At 41.7% G+C, this 8576-nt stretch overlaps 1 pseudogene; it reads right to left on the bottom strand.

Annotated features, from left to right (window-relative positions):
* Positions 1-4233: 4233 nt before the first annotated feature.
* Positions 4234-5328, bottom strand: LOC149837947 (SKP1-interacting partner 15 pseudogene; annotated as a pseudogene).
* Between the last annotated feature and the right edge of the window lie 3248 nt (positions 5329-8576).

The raw sequence follows: 8576 nt of genomic DNA, 5'->3' as shown, positions 1-8576 counted from the left end.
TGCAATGCCACCAATGCATAAGATTTTCCCACTGATTAAGGTTTTGGTCATTTTATCAAAAATCACCAATTGGTGTCGGTTGTCTACGCATAATACAACAACCATACCGGGGTAGTGCTAATGTAATTCCCATACGTATGGGAATGTTTAAAATTCATCCAACATTGTTGGAGATGTGATAACATAGATCCCTACTGCGAATCGTCATATTTTGTAACTTGTCGATAGAAAACTTGTATCGGCTCGTACATTGGGAAAATTTGATAATTGTTAATTGTCGTTGTGTTCAAAGTCAATAGACAAACTTTGAGTTACACACCTTTTAAAAATATGGAATGACACACACAGGTTACATGTTTTATTTTTCCTTGATAGGAATGTGATATGAGTGAGTCTGGCATAATTTACGTGGAAATGCTAATTGTATTCCCATACCTGCGATAAATCTCGCACTTGCACATCATATCACCTGTGTACATCAGTATGAGAATAGTTTTTTTTGTGATTTAGTACACTTATGCTTTCAGTATATGCTTGCCACTTGTCACTCGCACATTGTCACTCGTTGAGTTGTGCTCTCATGGAATTTTTGATGAAACTAGGCCTCTGCTGTGTTACTAGTGCAATAAACTTAAGTTTTGTGAAGTTGGCTTCACTCATGAACGTAGCAGGACTTAACACTTGTACCATTAGGTACGTACCTCGAGAGGTACGCCTTGCTCTATACTTGAGGCATAGATGAGTGTATGAAGTGCACATTATACATGAAATGTAAAGAATGGCAAAACTTGAACAGCTTAGGGTATAATAGTACACTATTGTGACTCAGGTGGAGTCCTTGGGAGGTAGCCCAAACTATGAGTGGGCTCACTATGACTATACCCTAGAATGAAAAGAAAGTAATAATATGGTGTTATATCGTCTTCACTGACGTTGTGCTCTTCTGTAGCCGTGTGAGGCTGAGCACGTGAATGGGCAGGCTAAGTCCTCATTTGCATACCCCGCGGGGACCACGAGGCATAAATACCTCGAAAGGAGGTATGATTTGATAAATGAGCCTAAGAAAGATAAACTTGTTGTGCCCCATTCACAAAACGGTTCACCTTAGAGAGGGTGGATGGTACAACCCTGAGTGACAGGTCGTTACTACGACACGTGTTTAGGAGTTGAGGCATCCTTTGACCTCCAGTCACTCAGAGTTAGAGAGGTCGAGGTGATCTTTTACGATACCTCACTACTGCAGTAGTATGAATTGCAATCCTTAACTTATGTGTGGTTTTCCCTCAGCTGTGGCTGCCCGCATAAGGTTTACTCGGTTTGTAGCATCCCCGGTTACCACATTTGAACTTGAATAATAGACGTCGAGTGCATGTCTTACAAAATGCGAGGTTCCTTCGCATACCCGAATAAGTAATCAGAAGAACATAAATACTAACCAAACACAACTGACTTACTTACTTAGCTCTTTACTTGTTTGGTTCCCTACTTACTCAGTTCTTTACTTGTTGTTCTCGTCCCTTTGTTGTTCCTAGATACTTATATATGATTGCTAGCGTAGTTCTTGCTTTACTCTTACGACTTGTTGCACTTATGATTAATGTTGTTATCTAGTTCTATATCATGTGCACTTCCCTGAACACTTTGGGTTGTTACAACTTGTTGTTAATTGTCTAATTTTGTAATTGAACACTTTGGGTTGTATATTTTGGACTTAATCATGTATGCTTTCACTTGTTGTGGCTCGCTCAGACTTGCGGCCTTTTCCTTCTGTTACTCCCCTTCTCTTTGAATTCCATTGTTGTCATAAAATCCGTTTCAAAAAAAAAATATTCTCAAAAATCAAAGGATTTTTTCAAGGTCGGGGTTTGGGGCACCACAAGGTGTCTCCTTCAACCACCGTTGAAGCCAACACCCTGGTCGGTACTATGTCTTCGCTTCTGGAGAGCATTCAACCGATCTCCTAGGGCTTCTACAACCCTCACAATGCCTTCCAAGCAACTGATTTTGTCGGCAATCTCTTGCCCTCGTCGAAACAACTCTGCTTAGATTCACTCGGTGATCGCTCGAGCATTTTTGGCATGCTAGTGAATCTCTTTGAGTTTATCCTCACAGAGGGGTTGAGATTCCTCTATATTATGTTGTTTACTCTGATACCACCTGTTGCATTTCAGGTGGGCCTAGGTTAGGTTTGGGGGCTTAAGTGAGCTCTGATGAAGGTGTTGGACGTCCATCTCTGGTATGAATGAGATGTTGCAGGGTTTTGAGAGGACCAGATGTCATGAGAGAGGAGAAAGTAGAGAGAGAAAGAGAGAATCGTCCAAAGAGAGGGGGACAACTAGAGGGAGTTAGATTCTAAGAAACTCAATTCAATAGTCAAATGCATAAAAGAGAAGCCCCATACATCCATTTATAAGGAGAAGGTTTGGGATAGAGTTCCTACTAATCTCTACTTAGATTAGACTCTTTAATTAAAAAGACTTCGCCAACTAGGACTTCTACTTTAATTAAAACTCTAATTAATTAATCAAATCAATTAAGGACTCTTAAAAGCAGTTAACAAAGACTTGATTATCTTCTAGAGGGGGGGGGGGGATATCTCCAAAGACTCTCCAACATAGCATGCCTTTAGGTCGACATCACTCCTTAATTAGCTTGCCTTCGAAATTAACACATGTTTGACTCTTCTTGCTCTAGCTTGACTAGGACTTTGAATCTTTGACTTGTCATCCATTAACAATATCATGTCAGCTACCACATTACTCTTCTACATCTTACTTAAGCTTGAATGACCATCAATGTCGGCAGAGAAAGACGGGTGAATCCTAAAACTCGAATCCACACCATCTTTGGAAATTTGGGCTGTAACATGATCCATATGCATCTACAGTGTAGTTTGTTTGCAAAGTAGTTAACAATCTCATCTTTAGTTACAAATCACAACCCAGACCCTCTAAGGCTTTGCACAACGTCCTTTCTTAAAGATTCAATTATCAAACTTGTGACGATCTATCTCCCCAAGCGACAACCTTTTTACATTTCCGTTATCTTTTTCCCTGCACAGAATTTCCTTATTGTCCATCCTAGTCACTTCATTATCTATAACAGTAACAACGATTGTATTTTTCCACTGAATTCCTTTTATGACAGCCAAAGTCACACCGTCCTGATAGCTATTGCTATGTACACTAAATTTGAAGAAAAACATGTTATATGAGAAAATAAACTAACTGGCAGCATTTCTGAAATGAATGCGTGGTTACATTTTCAACTAGAATACCATGAACTCCACCTGCCTAAAGTACCCTGGTAGTTGAAATGTCAAGTTTTAGTCCACTACGTCAAGGGTTCGATACTTGATGGTTTTTTCTTTAAACTTCGACCACTTGATTGATCCACTTTCATCATGTTGATACCAACGGGGCTCAGCTTGTCTGGCAAGTGCAGTTAGTGAACGTCACCTTGTGTTTGTGTTGAGAGTTGCAATTTTGAATCCCAATGGTATGAGTGTATAACTGGTAAGAAGGCTTGTCAACTGATAGGGTTTGGTTAGGACACAGGTGAAAGGACCAGATTTTTTGGTATAGTATCGGGTTGTTCGGACCTGTTTCTAATCGGGTTCAGTATAAGAAAAATTATACCCAGACCCACCAATAAGAACTACATAAACCAAATCCCGTAAAACCATATTTTTTATCATTTTAAAATTGAAAAATTGTGAGTCATAATTGAAACTCGGGTCGAGTCTGGGTTTGGTATAAATTTCCACAAACTAAAATCAGGTCCATGTATTAATCGAACCTTCAGGTCCAGGTTTTAATCGGGTCTTCTTATTTATCACCATACCCGAACCCTGTAGGGTTTGGTTTGGGTGGGGTCCAGGTAGACCAGGCCCGTTGACACCCCTACTGGTAGGGTTATAACTAACCCCAGCTTTCTCTGTCTAAAAAAATCACTACTGTTGTTGAAATCATGGTCCTGATATATGGTGATAATTACAAACAAGGAAACTAAAGATCATGTAATCCAACCACAACAACATAACGAAAATGGTACAACCAAACAGAAATCATAACAACCCAATATTCAAGAGGAGATAATGAAGATCTGTTGACTCAAGTAGAAACCATAACCAACAACCTTAAAATTCAATTCAATATATTCACCAACAACCTTCCCAAAGAGGAGTGTGCATCAACACACACAGGAAGAAGAAGAAAGCATGCATTGTGCTTCTCATGGCTCTGCATCAATGCTTGCATCGAACGCGAATCCCCGGCAAAGACCATCCTTGCTCTCGGATACGCCGGAAATCCATCTCCACGCACCCTTCCCAGTTTCATAAGAATCCCACATTGCCAATTTCCCTGATCCCTTCCCTGAGAAGAACACCCTCTCCCCCATCCCGAACACCTTGAATTTGCCCCAGCTGGTGAAGCACTCGAAGAACTCCGCCGGCATCCTCCCCGCCTCGTCCCACTCGAGGCTTGCGAGGTCGAGCCGGAGGATGATGATCGTCGAGCACGACGAATTCATCGTGAAGGGCGATTTGAGCCCCCCCACCATGAGCAAGCTCTCCCCTTTCCCCTGGATCAGCCGGGGCCGGCGCAGGATGTCGAAGATCTCCCCCCATTGGTGCTGCTCCAGCCTGTCCCAGGAGTGCCCGAGCCCCAAATCGTCCAATTTGCAGAAGACGAGCTTCCACTGACACCTCAACGGGGAGCCGATGTCGCAGAGGGCGTAGACGGTCGATCCGATGAGCACGGGGCTCCGCGGCTTCGACGACAACTCGGAGGAGAAGCTCGACCAGAGGTCCCCGTCGGCGAGGTAGAGCGCGGCGAGCTCGTTAACGACCAGAACTCGGAACCCGCTCGAGAGGAAGGTCCCCTGGCGGAACCACGCCGAATCCAATTGGGGCAAAACCCCGAATTTTCGCGTGATGGGGTTGCAGATGACGAGCGAGCGGCAGGAATCCGACTCGCACCACATGTAGAGGAGGCCGGAAGAGGCGGCGACGGGGATGGCGGAGGAGAAGGGCAGGAAGTCGAGCGGGAACCAGAGCCAGCAGTCGGCGTCGACGTCGTAAACGCGGAGGAGGGAGTCCGGCGAGGCGCGCCGGGACTTCCGGCAGTGCGAGGGCTGGACGACGAACCAGTTGAGGGTGGTCCGGAGGGCGACCCGCCGGAGGAAGAAGGGGCACGTCAGAGCCTCCCGAAACAGCCTGCACACGGCGCGGCAGGCGAAGATCTCCCGCAGGGAGAGGTGCGAGAAGATCTGCTGAAGTGGATCGATCGGCAATTGGTGGATGGTGGTCTGGCTCGTTGGCTCCATTGAACGCCGGAAAATTCGAAAAAAAAATCGACTCTACGGGATCGCCCGGGATCTGCCAATCGGCGTGTGGCCGAAAACCGCTCTTCTGATGGTTATTCTGCGATCAGAAATCTCCCGGAATGAGTTTCAACGGGGAAGTGACTCCGGCCGGATCAGTTGGCGTTGAGGAAGGGCAGGTTTTCTCGGTCAGGCATTTTCATCAAACACTTTGGTATATTGGCCTCCTTATTTATTGAGCTTCTCCAGTTTGGCGTTAAACAGGTTGGTTCCTTTCCCTGCCATTGGTTCTTTACTTATATCACCCATGGTTCATCGAGTGTGCTATTAATAAAACTTGAAATAATAATAATAATAATAATAATAATAATAATAATAATAATAATAATAATAATTTTTGTGAAAGTTATTTCTTCTGTTCTATGTATCTTTAAAAGATTTTTACTTCAGGATGACGATGGTGCTGATAGTAACGGGAGGGTGGGCCTGGGTTCGTGTGTATACAGAGGAATATTTTGGGACCCACAATCATTTATATGCTAATGTTGCTAGGGATGATTTTATAATAAAATAATATATAAAAAATATAGATGTGCTTTTGACAAAAATATCTTCCCTTAAGATAGATATGCATTGGATGAAAATGTTTTCTCGATCTCCGTAAATAGGTTTGCATGTTTCGCTTTTGTTTTTAGCTTGTGTTATAACACATGGTTGTCTTCTCGTTTCTGCCTAATGAGTTGTTGAGCTTGATTCATAGTTTTTTCTCTTATAGAAGAGGGGTCCGGGGGTTCCACTGACGCAGGTCTCGCTGCGCGGTCAGCGGGCGGAGGTCCCCCTAGGCAGGGGTCTCTGGAGGACAGCGCCCCCCAAAACAATTTTTTCTTGGGCTTATGTTTGAGATTCAATTTCTTATGGATCAGACCCGACTTGTTTAGGTTTATGGTTGTTGTCCTTGCCTTGTATAATTTTTTTTCTCTCTTGTAACTGTTGAAAAGAGCAATAAGATTTCTCTTTGGGCGGTCGTGGTTTTTTTTACTTTCTCTCAGTTGAAAATAGCGATTTACAATAAAAATCATATAAGATGCTAGCGATTTACAGTAGAAATCAAATTAGAGAGTAACGATTTACAGTAGAAATTAGATCAGAGAGTAGTGATTTACAGTAAAAATCAAATAAGAGAATATCGATTTAAAGTAGAAATCAGAGAGTAACGATTTACAGTAGAAATCAAAATCAGAGAGTAGCGATTTACAGTAAAAATTAAATCAAAGAATAGTGATTTACAGTAAAAATTAAATCAGAGAATAATGATTTACAGTAAAAATTAGATCAGAGAGTAACAATTTACAGTAGAAATTAAATCACAGAGTAACAATTTACAGTTGAAATTAGATCAGAGAGCAGAGATGTACAGTAAAAATTAGATCAGAGAGTAGCGATTTACAGTAGAAATCTGATTTGTAGTGTAAATCGCTACTCTCTGATTTGATTTCTACTATAAATCGCTACTCTCTGATCTGATTTCTACTGTAAATCACTGCTTTCTTATCTGATTTCTATTGTAAATCGCTACTCTCTAATTTGATTTTTACTATAAATCACTATTCTCTGATCTTATTTCTACTGTAAATCATTACTCTCCTATCTGATTTCTACTATAAATCACTACTCTCTGATTTGATTTCTACTGTAAATCGCTACTCTCTGATCTGATTTCTACTGTAAATTACTGCTTTCTTATCTGATTTCTATTGTAAATCGCTACTCTCTAATTCGATTTTTACTATAAATCACTATTCTCTGATCTTATTTTTACTGTAAATCATTACTCTCTTATCTGATTTCTACTATAAATCACTACTCTCTGATTTGATTTCTACTGTAAATCGCTACTCTCTGATTTGATTTCTACTGTAAATCGCTACTCTCTTATCTGATTTCTACTGTAAATCGCTACTCTCTTATCTGATTTCTATTTTAAATTGGTACTCTACTCAGTTCGACGTTGCTATCATTATCTTTGTTGTAAATCACTATTCTCTTTCTACTCAGTTTGACGCTTGCACTCTGTAATCATGATGAACAATAGACATAATGTTCATTTTTCTAGTAGTTCAACTATTTCTCACGAACAGACGACGATAAAGGGTTCTCTGACGATAATAGACGACAACGACAACGACAACAAAGGGTGCTCCGACGGCAGCAGGCGATGACAAAAGGTATTCTGATGACAACAAACGATGACAAAGGGTGCTCCAGCAGCAGTAGACGACGGCAAAAGGTGTGTCGTCAATCGGAGGTCCTGTTACAGCAGATGGTGCATCGTCAAAGGGTGATCCAAAACATTTAGGGCGACATATTACGAGGAGCTCCTGTTAAAGCCGAGGAGTTTACTCCTTAGGGCGAAAATAATGACGATTTTAACCCTTTTTGGCAGAACTTTTTTGTTCTTTACTCGAAACATCATTTTATGGCGCTAATGGCGAGAAAGGATACTTAAGTTTTTGCAAATGCACTGAACTCTGATGCTAAGTGATGCTGACACACATGGGAAAACAAGCTCTACGTGCTTACATACGTTCATTCAGACCCGAAAACATGCACCTGCGTGTTCCGAGGAGAACATATAACCTGCTTCGCAATCATGACTAGTGTTACAGAGCTTTCGAATTTTGCAAGAAAAGAATAACCTTTTTCAAGAAGTGGGACCCACCTAGAGTTTGGATCTCAGGTATTGTGGATAAGGTTATCACATAACCTGTTCATGGAACTTGAGCAGGATTAAGGGTCCACTCATATAGCTAATAACTGGGTTCTAGTTGGGGTTTTGTCATGAAACGTGAACTAGCATAAATTTAGGAATATATGTTAATTTAAAAAATATATAAAATACTCAGGTCGAATTGTGTACCCTGTAAAAAATGAGTTGGGTACCCCTCAAAAATCATGACTGAAACTTGGGTCGGGTTCGTGTCAACCAAAATATTATTCAGGTTGGTCTCAGACTGGGATGTCTGTGGAGCGGAGCTGGTGCGGGGGACAAGGTCTTCACTCCCACCCGGACTCAAAATTTTGCCCACTGAAGATCTCAAAATAGTTGTTTCCATCCCCGTCCCATATCAAAATAACTTTATTCACGTGTTTTAGAGGAATAAGAAGAAAAATAAAGACCTGGGTCCAAGCCAAACCCGACCCATTGACACCCCTAGGACGCCGGAGCCTGTATGCTTGTCAGACATTTGGGT

Source organism: Nuphar pumila, chromosome 5 (assembly GCF_984573655.1).
Source record: "Nuphar pumila chromosome 5, dmNupPumi1.hap1.1, whole genome shotgun sequence".
Lineage (NCBI taxonomy): Eukaryota > Viridiplantae > Streptophyta > Magnoliopsida > Nymphaeales > Nymphaeaceae > Nuphar > Nuphar pumila.
The sequence above is the reverse complement of the archived record's forward strand: the minus strand, read 5'-3'. Positions and strand labels throughout refer to the sequence as shown.